At 33.6% G+C, this 9,196-nt stretch overlaps 1 pseudogene; it reads right to left on the bottom strand.

The window, feature by feature from the left end:
* Positions 1-318: 318 nt before the first annotated feature.
* Positions 319-3,894, bottom strand: LOC123204810 (annotated as a pseudogene).
* Positions 3,895-9,196: the final 5,302 nt, after the last annotated feature.

Raw genomic sequence — 9,196 nt, 5'->3', positions numbered from 1 at the left:
AAAATTTTTTTATTATTTAATCATTAAATATAAAATCTAAATTATATATACATAAATTTGGTTTGATGATACACATATTATCTCGAATTATAAGGGGTTGGTTTTAAGTTCTAACAAAGGAAAAATTTTTTATTTTCCTTATAATATATGTAAGATAGACCGAATATTATTTGACCACAATTCTACTTAGTTCAAAGTCTAAAATGAGTTTCAAACATTTTAAGACCAGACTGACTCTTGATTTTTGGTCAAATTAGTCAATCTGATCCGATCTAATTTTTAAAATCATTATGTTTGATTTTCTGTTTTCAATGTTCATTGTTTTTTTATGTTACATCAAATAAATCACAAATTTCTCTTTTCAACAATATACAGCACAAGATATCATTTACCATAATAACAACATTGACATCACATTAAAGTCTAATGTGGGGAGTATTGAGCAAAATAATGCCGGGCATATTTTTATGGTATTGTTGTTCCAAGCACTGAGGCTAAAGCAATGACATGGTAAAGCTCAAAAAACTATAACCAGGCTGGGTTTTTCAGAGGAGAAACGACTGCCTTCACTTGTAAGTAATTGTGAAGACTATAGATTCCCTTTTCCTTGCCTATGCCGCTCATCTGGTATCCACCAAAAGGAATTGCAACATCAAATACATCATAGCAGTTAATCCATACAGTCCCAGCCTCAACGCCCGCATCGCTGTGTTGGCTGTTTCAACACTCTTGGTGAATACTCCAGTAGCTAGGCCATAGCGTGTCGTGTTTGCCCTTCTTATTGCATCATTAATATCCCTAATGGATGGAGATCAACATATCCATTTGAAGCTAACAATTCTAAATGATGTAATACAAATAGGGGAAGAAGTTTTCACTCACCTGAACTTCAATATGGATTGCACTAGGCCAAAGATCTCATCCTGTGCTATCAACATATTGTCCTATTTTATTGAAATATGATCAGCATTTTAGATGTGATGATTTGATGACATATGGGTAGATGAAATTTTAGGAGATAACAAATAGTACCTGAACATTTGAGAAGACAGTAGGCTGAACAAAGTATCCTCTGGTGCCAAATCTGTCACCTCCACATTCAAGGGTTGCATTGCTTTCAATGCCTGACCTTATGTACCTGAGGACCTTCTTGAACTACTCTGAGTCGATCTGAAAGTCTGATATGGGTATCACTTTACAACTCCAGCACTTGATGTAAATTTATAGTCACATTTGAATTTGATGAAGAGGACATATATGTATAGTTTCAGAAAACTTTTTCAAAACTGCAGGTCAGAATTAGCAGGCCCTGAGGGCATAAGGCAGAGTACCTGAGGACCTTGTTCAATACCCTTCTTGAAGGGATCACCAACACTACGATTAATGGCACGCACCTTTGACTTCTCTACAAACTCATCATATACACGTTCACGTACATAAGTACGAGATCCAGCACAGCAACATTGTCCCTACAGGCAGCAATGTTTTTATTTTTTATGTGCTCAAATGCTGCAAATTAGCTCTATGCAGAAAATTTCATATAAATAACCTGATTAAAGAACAAGGCAGAGTGCGCTAGCTCCACAGAATGGTCAATGCCAGCATCTTTGCATATTATGAAAGGTGATTTCCCTCCAAGCTCTAAGGTCACCGGCTTAAGAATGCTTTTAGCTGCCAATTGAAGAACAATCTGACCAGTTTTCAGTTGATCCTGTGAAAGCAAGCTGCAAAAGTAGTGGCAAGGGTATTTCTCACTGGAATTCTCACAACCATGAGATAACTAGGCATGATTGAGCTTATAATAAACAATGCCCAATGGAAGTGGCAAACGCAAAGATTTCCAAAAGACCCGGTCAAGCTGTTTTCCACATAATTGATCAGGTTATCAACTAACTCATCAAGCTATTATATTAAATACTTAAAAACTGTTATACATAATGAGCAAGGATGTTAATGCTCAAAATATACCTTGTCCACATCTATATGGCTGGCAAGAGCAGTACTAGCGGTTAGCCATAGCCAGAAACTATATTCAGAACACTTGGAGGAAGTCCAGCCTGTGAGAGATGCAATTTGATTAGAAGCTAAAAAATCAGTGTAAGTGACAACAGGAAAATTAGAAAAGTATGAATGGACACTAATGTAGGTTGAGTGAAATGCAATATTCCCATTTATTAAAGCATGTTTAGCATCTTCATTCATGTTCATTGGAAATGCATGATAACTACCCATAATAAGACATTCTTTTCTGATTTCTAAGCAGACCACTTCTTGAACATGATCATATATTTTGTTTCTCATATGTAAGATCTCTTCTCCGCTGATGGAATCTATTACATTTACTTGTAAATTCTACCTCATGGAATAGCTTCGCTGCATAAAGAGCAGTCAGAGGTGTTTGCTCTGTAGCTAGAGCTGGTCCAATTTTCCAAGCAAACATAATGAGAGGAAAGTTCCATGGAATAATTTGGCCTACAACACCAATTGGTTCATGCAATGTTTGAACGTGATATTTCCCATCACCAGGAACCGTCAGCCCATGGATTTTATCAGCCCAACCTAGATAATTTTTGGAGAAAATCAGAGCAATACTCAAGAACTGATAATGAAGTTCTATGAAATACATTGTAGTAAACTTACCAGCATAATAGTGGAACAGGCGAACCAGCACTGGTAATTCAGATTTGGCAGATTGTTCATATGGTTTCCCACAGTTCCATGTCTCCAAAGCTGCAAGCTCATCACTGTGTTTCTCAACCAAATCAGCAAACCGCAACAATATCTGTGACCTTTCCTGAATAAAAAACATAGGAAAACATCAAAGAAATCAGAAATCATTGTATCGTAATGTATCAGCATAGCAAAATTTAAGAAATTTCTTACCTAAGCAGTCATCTTTGGCCATGGTCCCTCATCAAATACCTTGAGAGCAGTAGCAACTGCTCGATTGATATCTACCACATCACCTTCAACAACATTAGCAATCATTTCTCCAGTACGTGGATCGTAGGTTGGAAATGTTTTTCCTGAGGCCAAAAAGAATATTAGAGTAATGAGAAAGAAACAAAATAAACATACTATCAATAAGTTACCTGATGCTGCATCTACAAATTGCCCGTTGATTAGATTCTGAGTGTAATTTATTTGAACAGGTGGGGTGATTAACTCCTCAAGTACAACAGCGGTGCTAAACCTGTTGATGCCTCTTCCCCTCCTAGAGTTTTTTCCTAAGAGAGAATAATTTGAACAAAGTGAGCTCTAATATGAAATTAAAAGAAAATTTGATCAGTTTCTTTTAAGAAATACACATAATAAACAAAAAAAAAAAAAAAAAAAAAAATTGAATAAAAAATCTTTGACATGTTATCATTTATTGATTTACTGTTTCTATTGAATAATGAATCTACTAATTCTCCCAAGCTATATATACCAAAAATTCTACCAGAGTTCATGGTGACTTCTACCAGATTGCAAACAAGAATTTATTTCATTTCTATTTTATAGAGGTCCAGCAAAAATTAAGCAAACATGGGATATTTTAGAGTTATCTTGCATGTATAAATCAAGGCGACACATACAAATTCCAAATGATGAAACCATGAAGTCAAAAACAAAAGACTGTCAACAATTAAAAGAAAGGACAAAAAGAAGAGCGAAGTAAGGTAATTACCGAGATAGCGAAGCAGAGAAAGAGGAGAAGCAGAGAGTGAACGAGAAAGCAAGGAAGAAATTCTGCGTGCTGCCATGGCTGAAGCCTGAAAACGAGAAGATCAAACTTTTCTTCACTCTGTTTTATGCTGAAGTTGCATAAAAAAACAGAGAAGAACAAACAACAGTCTATCTCTCCAGCTCTCAAACCGACCTTGAGTGCGTCATTTCTTATACATTTATGGGTTATTTGCGAACAGAAAGAATAACCACATTTGGAGCCAATGACTGGAGGAATTGGGTCGCCTTTAAATGAAAGAGATAAGAGAAGACAATGGAGTGGAGTGGAGTGCTGAAAGACGACAATTAGGCTCAGGTAGAAGAAAGAGACGATCACAAGAAGACATCAACTACTAAATTATGGATAGTCCGCATCTTCTTTCATAATTGAAAAAGGTAAGACAAAATTATATGAGTAGATATTTTTTCTTGGGAAAAATGAGATCAAATAATACCTCAAAATCATTCCTTCTGGTGTAAGGCAAGTGTCTTTATCATGATTTGCTTGGTAATGGCAATTGAAGGGAATGTTCCCTGATTATGGGAAAACAAATCATGAGAACACGAAGAGAAGAAAAGAAAGAAAAATTACATATTGCTGCTTAAAAGGTAGGCAAAAAAATTAAATTTAAGAAGAAAGATTATGAAGAAATTTCTTTTCCCAAGAAGAGACATGCGACATTTGAAATATGAGGATAACAGCAAGAATTGAACCATTAGCATTGAAAAATACAAAAGAATTGAATTTCTTAGGCGTAAATTTATATAAAAAAACTAGTATTTATATTAGTATAAAATAAGATGCAAAAAAGAAGAAATCAAAAAATTAATTTCTTGATTGTCTAATCTTTGTGATTGATTTCTTAATCTATGAGATTGATTGATGATTGATTGTTGGCTTAATTGGTGGGATTGTTTGATTGCTTGATCTTGATTGATGATTGATTGATGATTTTGATTCTTGCTTGCTTGATTGATGATTATTTGTTTGATTGATGATATATTGAATATCTTCAACACCCCACCTCAAACTTAAGGAGGCGAAACAGATGTCATTTTGAGTTGCTAACTAAATTAGAAAACCGTCCAAAAGGATGAGACTTAGTAAAAATATCGACAAGTTGATCAACAAAAGAAACTAGAGGAAGGAGTAAAATGTCTTGAAGCAAATGTTGTCGAACAAAGTGACAATCTATCTAAATATGTTTTGTACATTCATGAAAAACATCATTATGAACTATTTGGATGACGCTATGATTGTCACAACAAGAAGGAGTGGCAGATATCTGAGGTATGCCTATATCATGCAATAACCACTGTAACTAAAGAAGCTCAGAAGTGGTGTTAGCAAGAGTTCAATATTCGACCTTAAACTAGATTGAGAAACAATATACTGCTTTTTATTGCACAAGAAACCAAAGAATCCCCGAGAAAAAAAAAACAATATCTCGTAGTGGAATGTCTATCAGCTGGATCACCAACCTAATCAACATCAGAATAAGCTCGCAATGCTAATAATGATAAGGAGGAGAAATGTAAGCCATGGAACAAAGTGCCTTTGACGTATTGTAAGATACGAAGCACTACAACATAATGAGTAAATTTAGGAGCTGACATAAATTGGTTGATAAGATGAACAACATGTGCAATATCAGGACGAGTTACTATAAGACAAACTAAGTTTCCAACTAACTTACGATAGAGAGTTGGATCTCGTAATAGTTCACCATCAGTCGCACACAACTTGACATTTGTTTCTAAAGGCGTATTGATTGTTTTAACATCAGTCAGTCAGACTCTAGAAAGAATATAATAAACATACTTAGCTTATGTGAGATAATACCCATCAGAACTTGAAGACACTTCAAATCTTAAGAAATAACTAAGAGATTCAAGATATTTTATTTCAAATAGTTGACTTAAGAAAATCTTGAGATTAAAAAATTCTTGTAAGATCATTGCTAGTAATAATCATATCAATGACACAAAGAAGCAATAAAACAATGTCAGAAGTAGAGCTACAAACCAATAAAGCAGAATCATTAGGACTAGAAGAAAAACCTATTTGTTCAATAGTGTTACTAAATTTTGAAAACCATGCACATTGAAATTTTTTAAGTCCATACAAGGCTTTTTGCAACTTGCAAACCTTTTTGGAAGGATGATCATACCCTAATGGAGGTTTCATGTAAATTTCTTTTATAAGATCTCCATTAAGAAATGCATTTTTGACATCTATTTGAGATAGATGCTGATGTTTAGCAACTGCAATTGCTAAGAGAGTTTGAACAAAATTGACTCGAGCAACGGGTGCAAATGTCTCCTTATAATCAATGTCGTACTCTTGGGTAAAACCTTTGGCCACCAATCGAGCCTTATATTTTTTGACAAAGCCATCAGAGTGAGTTTTGATCTTGTAAACCCATTTGTAATATGTAAGGGACTTTCCATTAGGCAAATCAATAAGCTCCCAAGTTCAAGTCTTGATAAGAGCATTAAGTTCTTCTGTCATAGCTTGTTGTGACAAAGGATTAAAGAAAGCCTCGAGAAAAGTGTAAGGTTCATGTAGAGAGGAGATGGTAGCATAACAATGATAATCATGAAGATGGAAAGGTGATTGTCTTACCTTGGTAGGACGCAAATGATCTGTGAACTCAAGAGACTGATTTTGTTATGAGGATTCCACAAACTACTCAGATGTATCAAAAGGCTGTGGAGTAGGATTACTTGAGGTACTTGTAATAGAATCTAGAAATAGTTATGTGAATAAAAGAGCCTTTCATTGAGTTATGGTATCAAAGGATGCAATGTCAAAAAACTTCTTATATTCCCAAAATGTGACATGTTATGAGATATGCACACGCTTAGAAATAAAATCATAACACTTATTCCCTTTATGTTCAAGACTATATCCAAGAAAACAACATAATCTAGACCGAGGTTCAAGTTTTGTTCTTTCATGAGGTTAGAAAGGAACAAAACATGCATAACCAAAGACATAAAATAGTGTATAATCTGGAGGATTACCAAAAAGATGCTTATAAGGAGTTTGATTGCCAAGGATAGATGAAGGCAAATGGTTGATGGTATATACAACAGTGAATGTTGCTTTTTGCCAAAAATGCTTTGGAACAAATGAAACAATAAGAAGAGCACAAACAGTTTCTAGAATATGTCTATGTTTCGCTTGGCTTAACCATTTTGTTGGGATGTACCTAAATAAGAGTATTAGAGTAGAGTGTCATGGTTCTTTAAAAGAGTGAGTAATCGAGTGTTTCTGTATTCCATGACATTATCAAAGCAAAAAATTTTATATTTCTAGAAAATTGAGTTTTGATCATGTTGGTAAACTCCTTACAAACATCAAATAGGTGAGAACAATTATGTAAAAGATAAATTCAAGTAAATCATGAGTAATCATCCATAAATATAACAAAGTATTTTGAACCTCTTATAGTTGTAATAGGTGTAGGACCCCAAATATCAAAGTATATAAGATCAAAGGGTGAAAAAGTAATAGAATCACTTTTATGGAAAGGTAAATTAAGATGTTTACCAAGTTGACAAGACATACACTCAAAATCTTCATGAAGAACAAATCCTAATAATCCTAATGAAGATAATGTTTTGAGACGAGACTTAGACACATGGCCTAATTGGAACTACTAAAGACTCAAAGGCACAATAGACTGGGTAGACACAACAATATTAGTCACAGGAACATGAAACGACATAAGCTTCAAAAGTCACCTTACTTTATGACCTTTCCTAACTGTCTTGTTTGTCTATGGATCTTACACAATACAACCATGATTAAAGAAATGTAAGTTTAATCCAAGTTCACATAATTGGTCAACAAATAAAAGATTTAAGGAAAGTTTGCGGGACAAGGTATGTGTTTGGAACAAAGAGATGTGTAGTAGATATAGATCCTATATGGCTAACTTGCATCGTAGATCCATTAGTAGTTTGAATATTAGGAATATTATTGACTAGGGTCATGAATGAAAATAATGATGAGGAAAGAGTTATATGATTACAATAGACAGAGTCAAGATACTAGGAGGTATTACCTGTGGTGATAGAAAATGTAGAAGCAGAAGTAGAAGTAGAAGAAGAACTAGTACCAATTTGAGTGAGAGCTCGAGTGATAAGTGTCTCAATATTAGCCTCTGATAAAGTGTGTATGCCAAAGGTAGGCTCTGGTGCATTATCTTCATTAATAGTAGCGATAGAGCAGGGATGGAAACTCCAATTTGGATTTTGTTGTTGATTCCCTTTTCTTAAATTGAAGTTCCTTTTATCTTTGGAATGACATTCCTCATATGTGTGTCCATTGTGATGACAATAAAAGTAATATTTTGAGGAATTAGATACAGGTTTTGTAGATTGTGAGGGAGTAGCAAGAACTGTATTTGAGAGATGAAGTTTTTAGGTTTGCATGTGTGTTTCTTCAAAGATTAATTCTACTATAGTTATATCCAATGTTGGTAAAGGATGACAATGTAATAGTGAGATATGAACTAATTTAAAATCTTTATGAAGAGCCATAAGAAACTGATTTAATCATTGTTTATCACGCTATTAGATATACAGCTTAGCATCATCATCATGTATCCACTTAGGCTTAAACAAACTTAACTGGTCCCATAAAGTAGATATTTTAGAATGAAAGTCGTTAATTGACTTACTAATTTGTTGCTTCAAATTATGAAGTTTGACTTAAACTTGATATGAGTGAGCAAGATCATTGAATAAAAATCATTGAGCGAAAAAATCTCAAAGATCCTTAGCTCCTTCAAATCGACCAAAGAGAATGTTGATAGATGCTACCGAAGTATTTTAAATCCAAAATATAATCTTGAAATTGTTGCAGTCTCATTTTTCAAGTTGAGTCTCAAACTTTTCTTGGAATTCACCATGTTTTTTTTTAGGTTTACGTTTTTCGCTGATGACATATCTCTACATCGTGTGACTTTTAAGAAAGTTATGTATGGATTGGGCCCAATGATTATAGTTGGTGCCATCTATGATGATACGACTAGATTGGGATACATCAGCTTGCATTTAAGATATGATGAAGGAAAAAAACTTTATAAACTCAATATCTATTGAATAAGAAGAAATATTTAACCCAAAATGTATGGCTCTGATACCATGAAAAATATAAAAGAATTGTATTTCTTATGTTTAAATTCATAAACAAACAACTAATATTTATACGAGTATACAATGAGATACAAAAAGAAAAAAATCAAAAAATTAATTTCTTGATTGTCTAATTTTTGTAATTGATTTCTTAATCTATGAGATTGATTGATAATTGATTGTTGGCTTAATTGATAGGATTATTTGATTATTTGATCTTAATTAATGATTATTTGTTTAATTGATAATTGATGAGTAATTGATGATCTTGATTAATTATTGATAATTCTTTGTTTGATGGATGACATATTGTATTTCTTCAAAAATCATAATGATAATA

This window comes from Mangifera indica, chromosome 20 (assembly GCF_011075055.1).
Source record: "Mangifera indica cultivar Alphonso chromosome 20, CATAS_Mindica_2.1, whole genome shotgun sequence".
NCBI lineage: Eukaryota > Viridiplantae > Streptophyta > Magnoliopsida > Sapindales > Anacardiaceae > Mangifera > Mangifera indica.
This window is presented reverse-complemented; position numbering and strand designations above follow the sequence as displayed.